Source organism: Gadus macrocephalus, chromosome 15, assembly GCF_031168955.1.
Source record: "Gadus macrocephalus chromosome 15, ASM3116895v1".
NCBI classification, from domain to species: Eukaryota; Metazoa; Chordata; class Actinopteri; order Gadiformes; family Gadidae; genus Gadus; species Gadus macrocephalus.
In genome coordinates, this window is record NC_082396.1 from 23789780 (window position 1) to 23804188 (window position 14409).

The window sequence follows — 14409 nt, forward strand, 5'->3', positions numbered from 1 at the left end:
CTTGACTGTGACAGATAGCACTAAGTGTAATACATGTCAGTTAAAACTTATCCTTTTTAATTAATCGCAAAATATTATTTACACTGGTAGGAATACATATTTAGTTTGAGTGTCTCTGAAACTTTGCCTGACGAACCCCAAGAGGTTTGGTGTAGGTAGGTAGCCACTGCCTACCGTACATGTAAGTGTCGATAGTATGTCAGATTAGCTCCAGGCTACTGTCAGAACGCGCAGGCTCAAGGAACGAACCCGAAGAACGGGGCCGTGCTTGTTTGTTATCAGCCATTTTTCAAAATAAGAAATTTTAGAGGGTACAAAACCATACACTCACAGTTTTGGTTTTTAAAAACAGTTTGTTGTACTTTATAATGCCTGTCGACGTCGCCATATTTCCTGAGGTACCGCCGCGCCGAGCTCCGACCGCCGACGTACTTGTCGACACAACCAAAGCTATGGGGATCAGCGAGTACAAGGTAATATGATTTTTATCAGATGATATTTGTTCGTGATCATATGATCGTGGAATCCATTCCACGAACAAACAAGCACGGCCCCGTTCTTCGGGTTCGTTCCTTGAGCCTGCGCGCTAAGAAGTCCTACGTCACGTGTCAGAGGCCACGTGTCTTTAAACCAGATACGTATCCCCGCTAACGACCACCGTTCGCCATCGCCGTTGTCGTTGGCGAGGCCGAGCGGAGGTTTTATGGGTCACCGGAGCTCTGGAGAGGAAGCTGGCCGTGTGTGTGGGAGCAGCGAAGCTTGAGCTCGGTCTCATGAGCTCAGCAAGAACTGTTGTGTATATTTTGCGGTGAATATTAATTAAACAGGAACTAAAATTAAATGTTGAATATAATAATAATTCAGAAACGGGTAACGGGTAACTTAAAATTAGACTGTGGCATTTTCGGGTCACTATCATTAAAAATGTCCAGTGCAACCACTGTTGAGGGCTAGCAAAAAAGTGTTCTCTCCATCCATGCCAGGTGTGTGACTTGTGTTGTGCCAGTACCGTTCATTACCTCGCTCATATTCTGGGCGAACATGAACTGAACGTAGCCTAACGTTACTGTATTTCCGCTTGATAAACGCAGTTGTGAACCCGTGAACGGCGCTCTCTCACAGTATGACTTTTACTGAGAGCTGGAGTCAGACGTAACGTTAACACAGACAGACCCACGGGGGGGGGCTCTCGTTGTGTTGTGTGACGGCAGATACAGCCGGGGCAGGAGGTGAGTGACGTGGGAGCAGACAGGCAGGTGAAAGTGGGATAGGGGGAGAGAGGATGGTGATTGAGAGAGGCAGATAAGCTATTTTATTTTTTTGAGCAAATGTTCTTGTGTTTGACTTATGGCTAGTGGAATAAATATTACTGGTACTGTGGTGCTTACTGTGCTATTGTGTTGTGTTTGTGTGTTGCTTACTGTGCTGTATTTTCTCTTTTTGGTAAAGCTAAACTGAACTGTGTAAATTAGGGCCGGCGCTGGCCGTTTCGGAGCCCTAGGCGACTCGAAATCAACTTGCGCCCTGGACAGGTCTTGCGAGCGGGGGGGAGGGGGGGGGGGGGTGCTATGCTGACGGTTTCGGGCCGCCCTGACAATTGCTCCCGCGCCCCCTCGCTTCTCCGTTCGCGTCGTATATTTTAATTGATATATTTTTTAATTAAGGGCGCCACCAGAGGGCGCCCCCAACGCATTTGTCGCCCTAGGCGGTCGCCTAGCTCGCCTATGCCGATCGCCGGCCCAATAATGAAGCAACATAAGTTATGTTTTGTCAGGTATTTTATTTCATAGGCATAGTAAATCCAATTTAAAAAGAACAGAAGGCATAATAATGTTTTGTCAATTTAAACTGTATTAGATGTAGTTCATGTAACATTGAGAATATCCAACATTAAAGCGTTTTTTTTTCTTTTAATTTAAGGAGAGCAGCCACAAGATCCACTGTGTTCTGCTGTGCAACCACCAGTTTGGAAGTCCCTCGTCTTATTGTAGTGGTAAGTTCAATATCATGAGGGCATTTGTGATAATTAGATCACTCTCCTAAAACCGTCCTCTCTGCCTTTTTATTTTTCCTCAGTTGTCCATGTATGTGGAAATGTAAAGACTGAGAATTCATATTCAAGAAGATCAGAACTTCTGAAACATTATAAACTTGATCATCATCATTATGGGCGGGGCCGTGCTTACCCCTGTACTTATGAGAATTGCCCATGCACTTGCAAAACATGGAAAGCTCTGCTGACTCATCTAAGCAAATGCCATCCTACTCAAAAATCCCCACAGGAAGATAGCTTTTCAGCATTCAAGTGCCACATCTGCAACAACAATCAACTTTCTACAGAGACTGATTATTTTAAACACATTGGGACACATTTAAGAAATCGTGAATCTGTTGAATGTGTTTTTAATGATTGTTCAAATAAAACAAATATTTACAGTGCTTTTAATACTCGCAAGTGGCGAAGACATAACCCCCACACAATTCATGATTTTAAGCCAGGAATAGTTGATGGACCTGTTGGTAGTTCTGCTGTTGAAGAATCTTTTGAAAGCGGTGCTACTGTACAATCTGATGATGATATAACATCTGAAGAACTTACTAATGAAGAACCAAGAAATTTGACACAATCTATTGAAGTAAAGTTAGCCTCAGTCCTGCTTAAGTTAGAACATTCTTTTCTGGTGCCAAGTGTAGCTGTAACCGAACTGCTTGATGAGTTACAATATTTAATTGGTACTGCTTCTGTCCCTGTTGCCCAGAAGACTCTACTGGACTCCTTAAAAAGTAACAATTGCATAGTTGATGAATCTCTTGTAAAAGAGTTAGCGACTGTACTTTGCACTACAAATCCCATTAAAGCTGCAGTAGGGAAGGGCGGTCCTCTCTCGACTGCATGGAAAAGGAAGGCATATTATAGAAAAAACTTTAATGTTGTGGAGCCCATTGAATATTTTTTAGATCGTAAGAATAATAACACTTTTCAGTATGTGCCATTACTCAAATCCTTGCAGCAACTTTTAAACTGTGAAACAACACTAAATAAGGCTATACATTTGAAAAAAAAACATCCAGTGCAGAGTGATAAACAAGTATACAGATCATTTTGGGATGGACGCCTCTGTAAAAGTAATGCTATTCTCTCAAAAGAATGTGCAATTTCTGTGATTTTGTATGTTGACGACTTTGAAATCTGCAATCCCCTCGGGACATCCCGTAAAAAACACAAAATCTGTGCCTTGTATTGGATTTTAGGCAATCTGCCACCTGGTTGTCACTCCTCATTGTCCTCTATCCATTTGGCTGCATTGATCAATAGCAGTGATGTTAAGGTCTATGGTTACGAAAAAGTGTTGGAGCCTTTGATTGCTGATCTCATAACATTGGAACAACATGGGTTTTTTGTGGAAAAGCTGGGGGAAACTTTGAAGGGTACATTGCAGTGTGTTATTGCCGATAACCTTGGCGCGCACAGCATTGCGGGTTTTGTAGAGAGTTTTTCTGGCAGCTATGTTTGCAGGTTTTGTACGGCAGATAGGTCAGAAATTCAGGACAAGGAAGTTGGAGCTGGAGCTTTCTGTCTGAGAACTGAGGAGATACACACAAATCATCTGAAAACCCTTGAAGAAAATTCCTTGAACAACTGTTTTGGTGTTAAGAGTAAATGTGTTCTGCCAGAAAAGCTTACCACTTTCAATGTTACTAGTGGTTTCCCTCCCGACATTGTCCATGATTTATTCGAAGGAATAGTACCGGTTGAAATCTCTCTGTCTGACTGTATTCACTTCCAAAAAGTTTTTCACTTTGGTCACTTTAAACAAGGCAATAGAAGATTTTCCCTATAAATGGACTGATAAAACAAATCGGCCCCACTCTGTTCCACTGACGTATGCATCCAGGAAAACCATTGGTGGAAACGCACATGAAAACTGGTGCCTGATAAGATTTTTTCCACTACTACTTGGACAGAAAGTGCCCACTGATGAACCAGCCTGGAAACTCCTTGGGGATTTGAAGGACATTGTAGAAATTGTTGTATCTCCAGTTCAGACTCAGGAATCAATTGCATATTTGACCTTGAAGATCTCTGAGCACAGAGTTAGATTCAAAGAGGTTTTCCCTGAATCAAACTTTCGACCTAAACACCATTTTTTACAACATTACCCTCAATTAATCTCTGAGTTTGGACCATTGGTTTCATTATGGACCATGCGCTTCGAATCGAAGCACAGCTTCTTCAAAAGAGTTGTGCGGCATACAACCTGCTTCAAAAATGTGCTTCTGTCCTTAGCACAAAGACACCAGTTTCTCATGGCACATCACCTTCACATGTTGAGTTTTCCTAAATCTCCCCTGGAAGTAGCTAATGTTTCAAGTCTTCCCATTGATGTTTTAAAAGAGGACATAGCATTTGCTCTGAAGCAGAGGCACCCAGAGTTGGATGGTGTATGCCTGGCTAAAAGTGTGACGTACAATGGCCTGAACTACAGGAATGGAATGATCCTAGCTCATGGATCATTGGCAGGGCTGCCTGAATTTGTGGAAATAACCCAGATGATTGTTGTCAAGGATAACCTGCTATTCATCGTCAGAAAGCTGAGTGCGTGGTACTGGGAACATTACAGGGCATACGAACTGAAACCGTGTTCTACGAGGAAGTTGGAACTGGTTGACCAGAACGAACTCTCAGATCCATACCCATTGGCTGACTACACAATTGGAGGAATGCGGCTGATGACACTCAAAAGATACATACATGTGTAAGGTCAGTCTTAAAGTGGAAAACAACAAAAAAGTCATAAAAAATTTGCTTTTAGGATTTTACTCTCTAACTCCACTAGAGTATATTTCCATGATTTATAGTTGCTCTTCACTTTCTCAGAGGATGAAGAAACTTCTTGGAGCAAACAAAACAGTTTAATTCAGATACTTTTCAGTGGCGACGAACAGCCTTTGTTCAACAGATCCCTTTATAATATTGCGGGAGCCAAATCTACTGCACGCGTTTACTGAGAGAGGGAGCAGGAAAAATATTCTAGTGCAATATATATAATCTCTGAATTTAACGTTGAAAATATTAACTATTACAAATATTAAAAAGCAACTCATATTTCTCTCTTTTTCTCTCTCTCACTCACAGGGCACCATGACAGAAGACACACCCGTTCGATTGCTGGTTATCCTGAGTGACGACAGCAGCGTGAGAATGGAGCTACACAACGGGATTCCCAATTCAATGGAAGAGTTAATCGATGAGGTCAAGAATGCATGTGGATTAGGGGGATTCATAAGGCTGCAGTACAAGGACACCGATTTTGGGAACATGTTTGTGAATCTGACCTCTACAACTGTAATTAAGGATCTTGCAGTTCTCAAAGTAATCCAGTTAGACCCTGATTCAACTGTTGTCTTGTACGCACTTGATCCCCCAGGGAGTAGCATCCCTTTGGTTGGACTGGACAGTGATGACTCCTCAGTGTCTGCACATACAGATGACACAATACTGCTTAGCAGCCCTTCCTCAGACTCACTAAGGATCCAACAGTGGCCACGACAGTTCCCAATCCCACGCTTCTCCTATGACACAGAATGTCAACTGCAGAGGGGGAATGCAGAGTACATGAGAAGCCAAACTAGACTGACACCTAGCTCAAAAATGCTGTCAGACGTACTGGAGAAAGTAGCTGAAAGTATCTATGCATACACACCATACCCTGAAGATTCTGACTTCAGTGATGTTGCTGAAGCACTGACAAAGAAGCACCCCTGCCTGAAAGAACCAGGGTCTTACAATGAGAGTTATGGTTGGAAGCGCAGGATGAAGATGAAAATGGCCAACTACAGGACCCAACTTAAGGCACACGGTACATCTGCTGAGGTCACAGTGAATTCTTTGAAATCCAAGTCTCAAGGGGACTCCTACCCAGCAAAGAATGTCAAGAGACCTAGACGAGCTGAGGCCAATCATTTTCCATCTTTGCCAAGTGGTGAGACTAATGTTAAGCTTGCTGGTAGTTCTACCAGGAGGACTCAAATCACGCGCGGCTGGCCGCCAATCACCAGCTACCAATCACCTGCCTACACCTGCTCTATAAAGAGTAGTCTAACATATGTCTTTGCTGCTCAGGTCTTCGTTCAACGCATGCTGCTGCTTTACTGTGCTTCTGATTATCTCGCATATCTCGTCGCTTAGTTGCTACGTCGGTTAATACACACCAAGAGGTCATAACTTCGGATTCGTGCTGGTCGGCCTACTACTTCTGGTCCCGGCAAGCGAGCGCAGAAAGCCGTTCATTTCGGTCCCCGGTATCCTCAACAACACCACCAACAAGTTCCCAACACGGACATCCGCCCGGTTCTACAAACCCTCGCCGAGTTGGTGCAAAGCATTGGCGCCAGGATGGACGCCGTCGAAACGCCATGCGGAACTCCCGGACGGGTCCAGGCCCCAACCCGCTGTCGTCAGTCGCCACGGCGCCTTTCTACTTCCAGCAACCATCAGGCTCGGCTTCCTCCGCCTTCACAGGCTACGCACCTTGCACGTGCCCTGCTACCATGGCTACTGCAGTCCCCGCGTTAGCCCCCGCAGCGTATTTTCTCTCACAGCTCTACCAGTCCAGCTTCAGGATGCGGCTCCCTCGGTTGGGTTAGGGGGTTTCTTCCAAGGGCAATGGTTTGCTGAGGGATGGCCAGTCAAAGCTGGTACGTTCGCCCTCGGGTCAGAGTCGTCTGCGCTGTTCGAGCTTTACCCTATCGCAGCAGCTAGCGTTCTGTGGGGCAAAGCATGGCGGTGTTAACATCCAACCATGTTTTGCGATAACAAAGCAGCGTCAAAACGGCTGGGAAGGTGGTCTTCCACAGCATACGGATTTTACATCCGGTTGAGTTCGTTGCACACGTCGGTGTGGTACAACACAGAACTCTACGTTCGCAATCAAAGGTTCATAATTATCTTTATACCGTGCACTGTTTGGTTAACTCCTTGTGTCTGAGGTTTTTCCCTTCACTTTAACATGAATGAAGTTGATGGGTTTTAGGCACTGTGGTAACTGATTATTACTAAAAGGTTTTTATTGACGAAGGGCCTTTTAGATTGGTTCAGCTGCTGCTCACTAACTCTCACGTTCCTCTGCTCGCAATGCGATTCACATATCGTTAAATTTATTCAAAAGATCCAAAGACAAAGAACAGGTACATTATGGTATCATTTCATATGATTATTTATAGTCTTATTGTTAATGGCTTCAGTCGCGTTGGTATTTAATTTTTCATTTGCTCGTTTAGCTACGTATGACAGTTAACAATGTTGGTGTAGGCCTATTACAATTATTTACGCGTGTAGGCCACTCCAACTCGCTCGATATTTCAAAAAGATTAGTGTGCTCTCTCAGAGCTGGGAGATTTCATCCTTATTTTAACATATTACTCGAGACGGTGTTTTCTCACAGTTCTACGGGTTCATGCGTTCTCGGGTTCATGCGTCCACGTCTCCTACTCAGACTTTTCTCCTACACGGGGTATTTAATTTTTCATTTGCTTGTTTAGCCATGTATGTCAGTTAACAATTTTGGTGCATTACAATTATTTATGTGTGTTGGCCACTCCAACTCACTCGATATTTTGAATAGATTAGTGTGCTCTCTCTGGGAGTTTTCATCCTTATTTTAACATATTACTCGAGTCAGTGTTTCTCACAGCGTTCTACGGCTTCATGTGTTCTACGGCTTCATGTGTTCTACGGGTCATGCGTTCTACGGGTTCATGCGTTTTACGGGTTCATGCGTTTTACGGGTTTATGCGTTCTCGGGTTTATGCGTTGGGTTTATGCGTACACGTCTCCTACTCAGACTTTTTCCCCTACCCGGGGCCTGACTTTCGCTGATGTCACCTTCTCTGCAAGGCATTTTTCATCTAAAAGCGATAGCCTAGGAGCAGCTGTTACTATTATCATTTCAAGAATCAACAACTCTCTGTCCTTACGCTTCCATGTTCCTTTATCTCAAGCTTCGGCAACGCACGTCCCCGAATCACCTGTTTATTTGCGGCCTGCCAATGACTAAAGGATGGTTCAGAGTCAATCTCGCAACGGTGGTAGAAGGGTGCGGCCCACCATCTCCCCCCTACATTGGCCACTCCTTCCGGATTGGAGCGGCAACCACAGCCGCTGAACAAGGGTTGCCGGTCGCGTCTATCAAACGGCTGGGAAGGCGGTCTTCCACAGCTTACGAATCCTACATCCGGTCGAATTCATGGTTCTTCCTTCAAGCGCACACGATGCTCTAACGTCGGTTAAGGCAGGTTTATCACGTTTGCTACTACAGCTGTTTTTGGCGGCCTGTTTCCATTCTAGTTTTAGTCTTTGTGTCAAGGTGTCACTTTTGTTTTTATTAGTTTAGACACGTTCATACTCTTTCTAGTGATATGTGATTAGTATTTTAAGGAGCTGCATTTCCCTCACATAGCCACAAGGGGAGCAAGACCTTATTGAAGGCTGCTCCACCACAGAAGGAGCCGAAGCCTTTACGTCACCCCGGCCACGCCCACTAGGCCACGCCCACTTGACGTCCTCTCTAGCGGGTGGTTTCGAACTCGAGAGGCCAGAGATCAATAGGTAGACGGCAGAGAGCCACCCCGGGCCTAAGCCCGGGGGCTCGAAGTAGATCACGGTATTTTCCTCTCACACGCGTTAGATACAATTCCCTCCGTTAAGCTTCAGTTACCATACCGAAACATGCCGACTTTATAATAAATTAAGTTGGTTAAAAGCATCCCGGGATTGGACAACTTTCTTCAAGAATATGCAACATATTGAAATTCCGTTTAGGTATTATCAAAGATACAAGTGCGTAGATTTGTTAAATAAGGTAAACGGTCGAAAATTGATGTTGTTATGTCTTAAACAGTTGAAGTTCCGTTTGGACAAAACGTTATTACAGTTTATCACCTAGTTTAGGTCAACGGAAATGAAGACATTTTAGCAGTCTTATTTTGTAAAACACTTTCAGTCTCGTTTGTATTCGCCAACAACATCGCACTACGCATTTAATTATAGTTATTGTCATATGACCAGCATTGTTTTCCTCACGCGATAAAGGTTTGTCGATGTTTTTTCGGTGTCAAAAGCAACACTATTTGCAACTACTGGTGGTGGTGGTTATCAGGTACTAAACTCATAAAGCAAAATTCGGCTATATAACTCAAGGTTAACCTGCAGCAACCCCGGCAAGTTCGACCACGTCGGTGGATCATCTAGAAAACACTCTTTGAGTTTGGTGTCACGTTGGTGGCATATCATGGAAAAAATAAAACTCGGTTCGCTGCGGCGACCCCGGTGAGTGCGTTGACCAAAGCGCAGCGGTAACAACTCGGGAACTCGTGACTATGACCACGTCGGCGGCACGTTATCCATTACTCATGGTTGACTGCAGTAACCCCGGTGAGTGCGTTGACCACGTCAACGCACAACTGGGGCACAACTCAGGCACTAGTCGTGAGTTCGTTGCACACGTCTGTGCGGTACAACACAGAACTCTACGTCCTACATCCGGTCGAATTCAAGGTTCTTTCTTCAAGCGCACACGATGCTCTCTAACGTCGGTTAAGACAGGTTTTACACGTTTGCAACCATAGCTGTTTTTGGTGGCCTGTTTCCTTTCTAGTGTTGGTCTAGTCTTGTGTCAAGCTGTCATTTTAGTTTTAGTTACATTCATACTCTTTCCAGTGTTATCGTAATTCCATTTAGATATTATCGAAGTTACAAGTGCGTAGTTTTGTTAAATAAGGTAAATGGTTGAAAATTGATGTTATGTCTGGAACAGTTGAAGTTCCAGTCGAACAAAATAACGTTATAAGTCTTTATCGCCTAGTTTAGGTCAACGAAAATGAAGAGACATTTTAGCAGTCTTATTTTCGTAAAACACTTTTTAGTCTTGGTTTATTCGCCAACTATATTGTACTATGCATTTAATCACTGCTATTGTCACATGCCCAGCATCCACGTTGCGTCCAGTCTCGTTTTTCTCACGCGATAAAGGTTTGTTGATGACGACTTGGTCATAATTTTCATTGCCAAAAGCAACACTATTTGCAACTACCGGCGGTGGTGGTTATCAGGTACTAAATTCATAAAGCAAAATTCGGTTTCATAACTCAGGTTAACCTGCAGCAACCCCGGCGAGTGTGACCACGTCGGTGGATCATCTAGAAAACACTCTTGAGTTCGCTGTCACGTCAGTGGCGTAAATAGGAAAATAAAACTCAAGGTTGCAGCGGCAACCCCGGTGAGTGCGTTGACCACGTCGGTGGTAACAACTCGGGCACTTGTGAGTATGACCACGTCGTGGCACGTTATCTAATACTCATGGTTTGACTGCAGTAACCCCGGTGAGTGAGTTGCTCACGTCGGTGGTAACAACTCGGGCACTCGTGAGTATGACCACGTCGTGGCACGTTATCTAATACTCATGGTTTGACTGCAGTAACCCCGGTGAGTGAGTTGCTCACATCGGTGGGAACAACTCAAGCACTCGTGAGTTCGTTGCGCACGTCGGTGCGGTACAACTCAGAACTCTAGTTCGTTGCAGCAACCCCAGTGAGTGCGTTGCCCACGTCGGTGGGAACAACTCAAGCACTCGTGAGTTCGTTGCGCACGTCGGTGCGGTACAACACAGAACTCCACGTTCGCTGCAGCAACCCTGGTAGTGCGTTGACCACGTCGGTGGGCACAACTCGGGCACATGCAAATTTAATTACCACGTCGGTGGCATAATATCAAACACTCAAGTGCAGGGCACTCGGAGTTCATTGAACACGTCGGTGTTCAACACGGAAGTACACAATATTTGCTGCAGCAACACCGGTGAGTGCGTGACCACGTCGGTGGCACATCAAGGGCACTCGTGATTTCGTTGACCACGTCGGTGTTCAACATAGAAGTTCACAATACTTGCTGCAACAACACCGGTGAGTGCGTGACCACGTCGGTGGCACATCAAGGGCACTCGTGAGTTCGTTGACCACGTCGGTGGTTCAACGCGAAAGCACTCAGGTCACGCAGCGACCCCGGAGAGTGAATCGACCACGGCAGTTGGTACAGCACGAAAGCACTCGTGGCTCGCTGCGTAACAGCTGCAGAGTGCTCTAAATTTTAATTGATCTTGTTTCATTTCATGTCAACTGCTTTTACGTGATTCATCGATCTCGCTGGCGGTTTTAAGCTTATCGTTTTACGGTATGTATGATTGACTCTTAATATGTCGTATATTGGGTATGCCTTTTATCTTCCAGAAGCAGTATAGATCCTTGTCCACTTCTTCTACGCAGGTATGTATGGTCTCATTACCCCCTTTCGCTATTCTATTTTTGGGGTCGGCTCCGCCCCTGCCAGTCCCGGCAGGACATGCCGAGTTATCACCTATTTCCGGCGTAGGCCTACGTCCTCTCTTTTGGGGAAGGCTCCGCCCCTGCTAGTCCTGGCAGGATACGCCGAGTCCGCACGTCACCCTGGATCAGTGACGGGGCTCATGCCAAAGATTGACCATGCAAAATATTCCCATGTCGTTATTTAAATAAATCCTGTTCATACTTATCAGTGATCGAGTCTTTATGGGAGAAATGTTAAGCTTGCTGGTAGTTCTACCAGGAGGACTCAAATCACGCGCGGCTGGCCGCCAATCACCAGCTACCAATCACCTGCCTACACCTGCTCTATAAAGAGTAGTCTAACATATGTCTTTGCTGCTCAGGTCTTCGTTCGACGCACCTCCATCCACCCCACCACCACCAGGTCGGCCTCAGTCTACTTGTCCAGGGGAAGGCTCCGCCCCTGCTAGTCCTGGCAGGATACGCCGAGTCCGCACGTCACCCTGGATCAGTGACGGGGCTCATGCCAAAGATTTACCATGCAAAATATTCCCATGTCGTTATTTAAATAAATCCTGTTCATACTTATCAGTGATCGAGTCTTTATGGGAGAACAGGAAGCCTGGAACAAGAGAGGGTTTCTCTTTTGACTGAACTACAGAAAAAAAACAACCGTCAAACAATAAAAGAAAAGATGGCAAAGACGTTTGGATACCGTAGACAAGAAATAGTGCATAAGCAGCAGAGCATTGAAGACATGTTGGAAAGATGGCCAGCACTTTTTCAGATGGAAGAGGTATGTTTTTAGATATAAAGCACCTTAGACCTTGTTAGGGGGTACGGAACGTGGAGACCCAAGCGCAGACACAGGCAGAGACGAGGTAAAGGGAACGGGGTTTATTGGAATGTAGAAGCGTCAGACAGGCGGGGAGTCAGGAACCAGAAGCAGCGTCAGAACAGGCGGGGAGTCGGGAACCAGAAGGAGCGTCAGAACAGGCGGGGGATCAGGAACCAGGAGGAGCGTTGGAACAGGCGGGGAATCAGGAACCAGAAGGAGAGTCCGACAGGCAGGGGTTCGATAACGAGCAAGCAGGACGAAGGCAGGCGGGTAGTCAGGCAAGCAGGAGTTCGGCGACCGGAGAGTACTGAGAAAGGAAGGAAAGTGTTACCACGGGGACAGACTGTAGGAAAGCTCGAGAATACTAGTTGGACCGATACTGACTGTGCAGGAGTAACGACGAACTGGCGCCGACTGGCAGGAGATCTCCGACTGAAGAAGGAACTGGTGATGAGCTGACAGCACACAGGTGTGGAAGGAGAAGAACCACCGGCGCCAAGTGGCCACTAGGTGGAGGTAGTGGACCGCGTAGCAGGACGCTGCGTGACAGACCTATTTTTGAGAGGAGAGGGACTTAATATTTTTATTAATGCCAATTAATTAGACATTCATGAAAGATGATTTTTGAACCTTCAAAACATAGGTCTTTACAGAAGAGAATGTATTTAATACACTTTCCTTTCTGCATGCTCTGTTTTTGTTTCTCCAGATTAATGCTGAGTTCATGCGGGTGACAACAGTTCCCTTGGAGACAAAGTTCTTAGCGCAGTTGGACAAGCACACGTCGAAACTGCTGGAGGTCATCAGGAGCAAGGGAGGACGTGTGAAAGAGCAGACCAAGGCAACTTTGCAGGTTTTAGATGAGGTATCTATGTATGAGTTGGTTCTCAGTGGGATCCCTAGTTGAATAGTTGGGGTGTATGTGCTTTTAATAATACCTATTCTTCCTCAGACTGTGGACAATTAGAAGAGAGTGCATCTTCAAATCTTTGATGATCTACCTGGGTGAACCTGTTCATCACCTCATTAAAGAATGCCAGGTAAGGGAATCTCTCACACTAACACAGACAATACCTATATACCAACTTTTGTTTTAAGATGCAACATAGCACTGTATGTTGTTCAGCATTGACATGCATTGTCTTCAGGAAATGCTCTTTCTAATTGTCCTCATTTGTTGATTTTTTTGTGTGTGCAGGATATGCAGGAAAATGAAGCAGCCATGGCAATCGTCAGTGGAAACGAGGACATTAAAATCGTCATTGACGGAACAGAGGTCCTCAGAGAGGTGCCCACAATAGCAACGGCTGCTATGTTCTTCGGACTCACCTACACTCTCAACATAAAATATCCAAAAAATCTGCAGTACACCCTTGAGTTTGTGCAAAAAGTCCTGATGGAGCTTGGTGGGAAAAAGATGTCCCCAAAAATGCATAGGCTGAATACCCAGCTTTACAGCCAAGAGTAGGCACAGTTGAGTTCCACTCCAACCAAGACTTTGTACCTTTTTTATCTAAGGTTGTTGTTTGAAACTTACACAAGCATAACTGCATTTCTGCTGCATTATTGTAAAAATAATCTGCCTAAGTTTTCACAGGCATTAGAGGGCATTGTGCTGAAAATGTACCCTTTTATCTGAGGTTGTTGTTTGAAACTTACACTAGCATAACTGCATTTCTGCTGCAGTATTGTAAAAAGAATCTGCCTAAGTTTTCACAGGCATTAGAGGGCATTGTGCTGAAAATGTACCCTTTTATCTGAGGTTGTTGTTTGAAACTTACACTAGCATAACTGCATTTCTGCTGCAGTATTGACAAAATAATCTGCCTAAATTTTCACAGGCACTAGTGGGCATTGTGATGAAAACCTGGAGAGCACTGATTTGTTTATTACACTTTTTATTTCAAGGAATTATTCCTTGATGGAATGGTCACTGTTCAGTGAGAAAAAAAAGTTCAGTGAAAAAAAAAAAAAAAAAGACCAAATCCTGTTTGTAACCGTTATGGTTGAGATGTTGAAAAAAAATCTTAATTCAACAATAAAATTTTGTGTTGAAAAGGAATGGCTTTTGAGTGTAAATCAAAAGGTATTACAATTATTATTTTTTATTCAGGTCTATAAATATTAAATTATTATTATTGTTTAAATGAATTTAAAATATTCAGGTTGGACCAAGTATATTATTTATATTCAGTAATAAAACCAATGTATTT